Source organism: Taeniopygia guttata, chromosome 19, assembly GCF_048771995.1.
Source record: "Taeniopygia guttata chromosome 19, bTaeGut7.mat, whole genome shotgun sequence".
Classification (NCBI taxonomy): domain Eukaryota; kingdom Metazoa; phylum Chordata; class Aves; order Passeriformes; family Estrildidae; genus Taeniopygia; species Taeniopygia guttata.
This window is the reverse complement of record NC_133044.1, coordinates 7288977-7297407: the sequence shown is the minus strand read 5'-3', so window position 1 is coordinate 7297407 and position 8431 is coordinate 7288977.

Here is an 8431-nt window from a genome sequence, read left to right as displayed (position 1 = left end):
TTTTGACCTTTCTACCACAGTGAAGCGTTCATCCCCAGAAGAGTCATTAGTTGACCACTGCAGCCTTCACTGTGATACACCAGGGTCCTCTTCGTTAAGACAAGAGCAAAGGACATAGGAGCCATTTATTATGAGAAATGACAAACAGACAAGCACTGACAGAACGAAAATGGAGACCTTTCCCTACGAGGCCCCTCTCTTTCCAGCCTCACTACCTCCAGACTGAAAGGGAAAAGCTGCAGTGAACACAGTATTTTAATCACTACAGAGACTGTTAAGGTCAGGGTTAACTAAAAATTTGAATAAACATTGATTTAAATTAAAAATAGTCTAATTAAAGTATTTAAAATGTCTCTATTTCCCAGAAGTAAATCCTGCACAAAGAGATTTACTGTCACTCTCAGTGCTTCCAGCAAGGCAAAGTGAGGCTGTAGTCACCCTTTTGGGAAGGGTAGGTACATGAATTCACAACAGCCATGCTTCAGTGACAGCACTGTGAAACAAATTCTGCCAGCAACAAAAGAAAACTTGGTCATTTTTAAGCACTAACCCCAGGATGCTGATTTTTATGACAGTTATGCAAATATTTGGAAGTTCTTAAAGTTATAATGCAATTTAGATGGGGATTTGGGATTAAAATACATCTATACTATCACTGATAGGTAGCCACTGCAGGCAGAGGGCAGCTCCCAGTTCAACAAGAGAAAAAATGGAGAAAGTAGCTAGAGTCACTTTTTTCCTGGGCATCTTCTGTTTGATTTTAATCCAGCAGAGATAAAAAAAGTCTGTGAAAATCTTTACCAGTCGAACAACTACTTTTAATGAAAAAAAAAAATTTTAAAAAAGTGTGAGAAGGATTGCCTACCAGTTATATTGGTAACCTGAGAGAAAAGAGTTGGGAAAACTCCTTTCTCTGCTACTAACTTCCTTTGCTAAAGCAAAGGGGCCTCAAGCCTGCAGTCCTAAAGCAAATGGTCCCATAAATAATTTAAAAGGAGAAATAAAACAATAAACATTTAAACTTTTAAACACTTGCACAGTTCTACTTAACATCTGATTCATGTTAACTAATGGACAAGTTGTTTTCAGGCTTCAGCACTTGCTTCTTAAAGCTCTGGTTTGAATACAATGTTCTTTACAAAATTTAAAACCACAGTAATAAAATTACTATATGAATCATTTATTAATTACTTAGCAATATTAAAGTAAAAAGATAGCAATTAAACTTGTTTCTATTAATTTCATTCACAATCTCCTTTCATTCACTCTTTATACTAAAAATTTTACCTGCTCTGAAGGTGGTCTCAGGATGTCTCACATGTAAAATTATAAGGTATATGAATAAATTCTGGCCTTTCTTTCTTTCCTGGAGTCATGTTGGCATTTGCACACATTACACATTTTTTATAAAGTACAAGAACACAGAATCTCAGGCTGCTAATAAAAGAATTTTATTCTCATAATTTTAGAAGCTACTTTTGCTTAAGACAAGTTCAGTACCAGTGGAAGAACTATTATCTCTTTATTCCTATGAGCCAGCAAGAAGCAATGTCTTCTTTCCATACTTCAAAGTAGCTTTTTGGATACTGTTCATAATAGGGCATTAATATCAACTTCAGCTGATACATTTGCTTAAAAAAAAAAAAAAAGTGTTATGAGATTTGTTACTGTAAATCCTGAAATTAAATTAAGCTAAGAAGAAGCTTTGTTTCAAAGTCCAGAATGGTTGCAGAATTAACCAGCAGTCATGGAAAAACAGCCATAACTCAATTTTACAAACTATCAAAAAAAAAAAAAAATCTTTACCTTCCAAAAAGCCTTATGTCAATAGAATATGTTCTGACTTAGTTCATTAAAATGCTTCCTTAAGAAATTATTTAAAAGTACAGAATAAGGACAGTGTAAATCAACAAAGTGATTAATCTGTTCAAAAAGCCAAATATAACTGAAGCCACCTGTGTTTTCACTGCCTCCATTCCCCCTCCCCCTTTTCTCCTCCTCCAGCAAGTTCTTAGTCCTGACAGAAAACCAAAGCAGTCCTACACAGCCCCACACTGAGCTCACCAGACTCCACAGGTCCGAGCTGTTCATCCCTTTTTTCCTCCCACCTGTTTCCACAAGAGACCTGCTTGATGCTCCCAAGTCCAGCCTTTCCCCTGGGCTTCAGGGAAATTCAATTCGGTTCCAGAGTTCCCATGTATAAAAATTGTGCTTGTATATTTTCTAGTAGAGGCAAATATTGTATTATATGATAACATTATAGCCCACTGATGGCTGGACTCACACTATCTTAACCTATTTTGCTTCCTTGAGGGGACTAATCCTCACGTAACATCTCTAAGTTCATCCACATTAAGGGATTTGGCCCTTGAGCTGAGCAGTGCAGGTTGTGTTGCTCATGCTCTCATGGAGCCCTTGTGCATTTATTACATTTGTAATACATTTGTATGTTACATTTGTACATTTGTATTCACTGCTCCCTTCATCTCTGGGCAGTTTCTATCCAATACCTCCCAGGCTGCAGACATATTTCCTTCCCTTTTGTGCTCTGCACTAATTTTGTACTTGCAAAGGCACCAGAATGTGCCAGGTACAAATATGAGCATATCTCAAAGAACTGCAACTTTACTGCTCCAGGAAAAAATTAACTTTCTTACCAAGCCCTTTATATATCTCATAATCAACATTATATGTATCATAATCAACAATTTCCAGCTACAATTTGAGGTAAGAGGCATCAACTGGGATATAGTTTGCAAAATGAATTTTTTGGGATGTATTTTGTAAAATGTGAGCAAAAGTAAAGAATTTAGCAGATTAAAAGGAAAAGCAACTTTTAAAATGTAATTATTTTAAACCAAGTATGTATGTTCTTTTAAAAACAGCCCTATCTAAAATAAAATGTGAAATAAGGGCAGCCCACACGCCTTGAAATCCAGCATCACAAAGTACAGAATATACCAGTAGTTCAGGCTTGCTGCAGAAATTTCAGAGAAAGTCAAAACACTGAACTGGTGGGTGTAACTGAGTAAGTGGCTGGAAATAGCATGTGGAGTGCTGAACCAGCTCCTCACAGCAGAGCTGCATCTGCAGGTGCAGAAAGAAATTTCTTCATCTGAGTTTATTCAACAAGTTCATTTTGATGCCTGGTTCATTAAGACATGGAAACCAAACATGGATTTGGAAAAAGAAGCCAGTTTGATATTTCCTTTTCCAAACTTTGTGCAAAATCAAGGTGTGGGATGCTTAGCTCTAACTTGTGGGAGGATGAGATCTGATGGTATGAATATCTTGGAAGTGGGGGGAGTTAAAAGCAAATTTTCATTTCTCATTTTTAATGATTCCTTTGTGCATTTTAACTGAATCCCATCAAAGGTAACTTAACAGAAAGGATCAGTTAAAAGCTCACAGCATCTAATAAGCAAATAGTACTTGATGGATTAAAGAACAAAATTAGAAGTTTGAAAAGATATATGTTCACATATCTTAAATCAATGACTCCGGTCCTGCTGACTGTCAAAAAGTAATATCATGCCAAGCACATGGAATCTGCTATTTAAGAACGTAATTAAGAATTATAAATATAAAATAAATTATGTAAATTTGTATTTCCAGCTTGCCATTTTAAATCACGAATCAAGTGTTTAACTCTTGTTTAAGCCAATAATAAAAAAAGGAAGTATTGAAAACAGTATTTTAACTTCTGGCATCAAATTTACATACAAATAACCATTCTCGAGTATATAGCCTTGTTTCTTCAAGAAAGAATTTTGATGTTTATTTTCTTCCAGCAACATACTAGCATTTCAGAAAAGGCAAATTAATTATGACCTGCTTCATATTTAAATCCTTGTGTTTGTTCCAAGGACTGAACACTGACACAGCAGTGGATCTCATGACTGCTTTCCATCAGGTATATTAAACTGATTGTCAATTAGGTCAGGCTTTCAAGTTGCAGAACAAAGCTTTCTTACACTCAATTCTTTAGAAATATCAGTTAGAAAATTGCAACTTTCATTTTAGTTTGACCTTCCCCATAACTATGTTGGATTTAGTCTTTCATCATTAATTTCTTCTGCTTTTGTTTGCAGATTTATTTTGATGTTGTTTTTTACTAATAATAAGGAAAGAAATCTAGTTCTGAGAAAATTATGTCCATGTTGTGTAAAGTGAACACCTCTCAGGGGTCATTTTACCCTCTCCTACCACTAATGACTAAGCATGTCTGTTTCCCAGCTGAGAACACTATCAGTTTAAGTAATAGTTTAAGCTTATACAAATAAAGTTCAGAACAAGGTCATTCTGGTTTACCCAGCTCTTAAACAGCACATTTCTGCCAAAAGCCTGAACCAACAGCACCATAAGAATCCATCAGGATTTCCTGCAGTTCCAGAGACTGTCTTACCACAACCATTCCTGTCAAGCCTGATTCATACCAGAAAACTTACCCAAAGTCAGGTCAAAACACTTTGTTAAGGTGTCACCCTTCAGGGAACAACTCTGATCTACATCTGCTCTCCTTGGCTCAAGCTATCATTGTCCATGCTTCATGCCACAACTAAAGCCTTTAGCTGTGGTCAGTGACCTAGAGGGAATACTGCTGGATTTATTAAGAAATGACAGACACATGGTGAGGTTTGAACATTAGGGTCATTGTGGTTTCATTTATCAGGGAATGTATGTCAGGACTAGCTCCTATTTCTGGCTCCAGGGCTTGCTGTGGTATCTTGGGCAAGAAAATTTAGCACCATGGACTGCCATGCATGTTTATCCTGACTATTTGGACTGGTAGGGAAGAATGGAGATTCTTACCTCCACTACAGGAGATCATCAAGGATTGGTGTTAATGCAGCAGGACCCTGATCTGAGCTGGAGAAGCTGAGCACTACTACCATACAAGTCAATGTCAATATTGTCATCATGCCCTGAACAGAGGAAAGTTCTGAGGAGATGCATTACAGCACCTGCAGCAATTCCTGTACCAGGCTTCTCTCTGTTTGCCATACTACTGATTCACTGGTCCATATTTTTCTAGGAAATCACACTTCACACACACACACCTACTTCCAGTGAAACGTGAGCCCAGCAACATTTGGGTAACAGTTAAACTTTTGAACCTGTTCTGTAGGAGTAGCCTTGAACTCAGCACAAATACTTGAGCCCAGACCGATGTGTTCAGTCCAAGTTTAGTCCCCACTTTATTTATAGGTCACACTGGAGTGGAAACAAAACAGCTTTTAGTCTTTGTTATGCTCTTATTCAAGCCAGCAAGGAGCTATGAATCAAACAAAAATTGCAATGAATTGCTAACTCCTTTTTCCCAATTTCTCCCTTCACAAGGAGTTTTCAGAGCATTTTTCTTTATGATGCATATCCATGGTAATGGCCAACCTCTACATACAATATATGAAGAAATAACTTAGATTTTACTGCTCACAAGTAAACTCAGTCAAAGCTTATTCAAAAAAGAGATTCCTTAGAGAAAACTACTTATGTACCAATAAAAGCACAGCAAAACCAAGTGCTAGGGGGTAGACAGGAGCGCAGAACAAACAAACACATCAGCAAACTGATATTATTTCCTGGTGACAACTTGGATCTGAAACATAAACCTTTAAAACACTTAGCCTTTACTGTTTGCTAGATATAAACTGCAAGAAACCCAAGCCTGCAAATGTTAAAAAGGACAATAAATAGTCCCTTTTTGCCTAACAGGGACTGTTTTTAAGCCTAAAACCTGATACTTCACAATGCTACCATTTAAAATGTCTCTTCACTGGCTCTAGCTTGTAAAATTAGAGGAGCCTTACAGAACATGTTACAGGGAGATGTGTCTATCTTACCATCAGCTTTTTGAGTTTGCCAAGAAGCTGAAGGGGAGCTGAAGGGAGATGATGTTAACAGTGTGAATCCACCTGGAAGACTACAGAACAGAAACTATCTACTAGTGTAATCTGTGATTTGTGTTGTGAAGGAGGAACTGGAGAGAAAGTCAAACAAATGACATCTCATACAAGAAAAGTAAGATGCTGAATGTGAAGCTTTGATCTTTTTTAAGGTGACAGAAAAAGTGCCAGGATTTCCTATTCTGATCATGAGATGAATTATTATGATAATATACCCTTGCCAAGAGAAAGATTAATGCAGTAAGGACCTCAGCAAATGGCTGTCAGAGCTGAACAGTCATTATAACAGAAATGGTCCCAGAAAAGAGAAAGTAATCTAAATTCTTATTGCCCTTCCACTCAATGCAGAGATGGGAGAAATGGCTGCAGAGAGGCTGCATGCCAGGGACAGCAAAACAAATTAAAAAAAAACAATCTCACCTATCCTGAGATTTTTTCCTCAAATGTGGTGCATGTTGCCTCAACAAACAGTAGAACAAGATGTTTGTGCATAGTCAGTACAGAAAGTAGATATTAACAGAATAAAAGATCACTTCATCTAGCAGAGAAAGGCTTCTCCCTCTTTTCAAACAGCCTGGTGTGTTTAAGGACAGGCAACATGAGATGCAAGCCAACAGAGCTCCCCTCTGCCGTGGCATGACAGCTCCGTTTCCATGATGGGATTCCACAGAGTCTTTACTGCTGCAAGGAAACACTAAACTAGTTTATGCCTCAGTCACACACCTGCCCTCACCACTGTGGCCATGGTGGACATTTTGCAGCTGCACACAAGGTGATTTCACAGAGCACTGTTAGAGCACTTCAAACTGACAGTGTTTCCCATAATGACACATACTACTTTTATAAACCAGGGTTGAGTTTGTTGCCAGAATAAAGGAACCCAGATCATTTGTGCCAGCATAAACCAAATCCTTTTCTTTTCCAACCTGTGGTCTCCTATGTTCTTTATAAGGAAAATCATATACAAAGTATAGGAGACCACAGAAAACTCCCTTTCTTAAGTCAGGTAATTGCCACCAAGTGACCTAATGGTGAACAATCCAGAATGATTTTGATTAACAGAATGTAATAGATATAGAGTTGTTTCATATAACCTTTCAGTGCTGTAGTTAGGTGCTCTATTAATAGAACTGTCAGAAAGTGTGCTCATGCCTGAACTGACATCAGGTACAGAAAGTTGAGTGAGTGAATCTAGTGCTGGCTTAACTGACATTGTGAACAAAGCCTACTTTTTATTCCTGAAAGAGAAATACCATCCACAATAGTGTCACTTCCCATCAACACGCCTGAATTCCAATCTGGGTAACTGTCTCTTAGCATAATAAGTTTACAAAATGCACTTGCACATGATAGCCTCCTGTGGAAAGATTGTTTTTTAAGATTGAATGTACCTGACTGAAGCAATACAAAACACAAATACAAAATACATTTAGGAATTAGAGTCAACCTACAAAGAAGAGGCTTTCACAAATACTTTCCTTTTGGCTAAGGACACCCTTATGAGATGAATTTCAGTAATGGTATAATACACTATGGGATGTCCTCTGTCATCCCAGTTTAATAATTGAAAAGGACACAGATTTAATCAGAACTGCAAGACTATCTGGGAATAGTATACTGATTAATTGTACTAGCACAGTAATGAAACTCTCAGACTATACTGGGCCTTCCAAACTGGAGCACAGGAAATGATGTTACCATTGCTCATTCTCTTTCCTTTTGTTGCAAGCAATTTTGGTGTTCACAAAAATAAAGCCCTTGTAGTAGAAAAATAAATGTTAAAATTTCCTTTTTAGAAAGGATTTAAACATTTTGGCAATCTGATACAAGATAAATCCCTTTGTAGCAATTCCTTTCTGCAATAGAGCAGGGAGTTTCCTGCTTTCTAGCACTGCTAATGTTTCATCCAGTTAGCCAGAAACTGCACATACTTGAGAACTGAAATGTAAAATTAGGGAGCCTAATTAAATTCTTAAAGCCAGAGAAGCAGAGCAATCCATATGTTTTATTTTAGAATTGCACACACCTATTTATCACACTATCTTTTTCACCGTCAACATGTGAGCCTACAGACAATTTGTATTTTTGTCAGGCTTCTCCTGGCAATGTACTTAGTTCCTTGGGATAAACTATCTTAATTTTTAGCTCTTTCCCACTGCAGTGCCTGTCCTCAGACTTGCAGTCATCCTTCAAAAGCTTTTTTTCTAAAGGTTTGTGCTGGACATCCAAATCCAAGCCTAGGCTGCCCTTCAGGAATACACTAATACAGGAAACTCCTTTGCTTCATAAGTGTAAGGGTTGATTTAGGCTTTTTAACTCTATTTTTCTTCCCTGGGCACATCCGCAGTGGCACAGGGCTTCAAGAATCCCCATCACACGCACAGTCAAAAACGTACATTTTGCAGCAATCCCGAGTGACAACTTTTACCTGGCAGCTGGTAACCCTGTTAACCTGTTCTGTTTTGCTGCACCTCAAAACCTCCTGTAATTAGTGTGTTGGAAGCGGCAGCAGCCTGAGGGCCAGC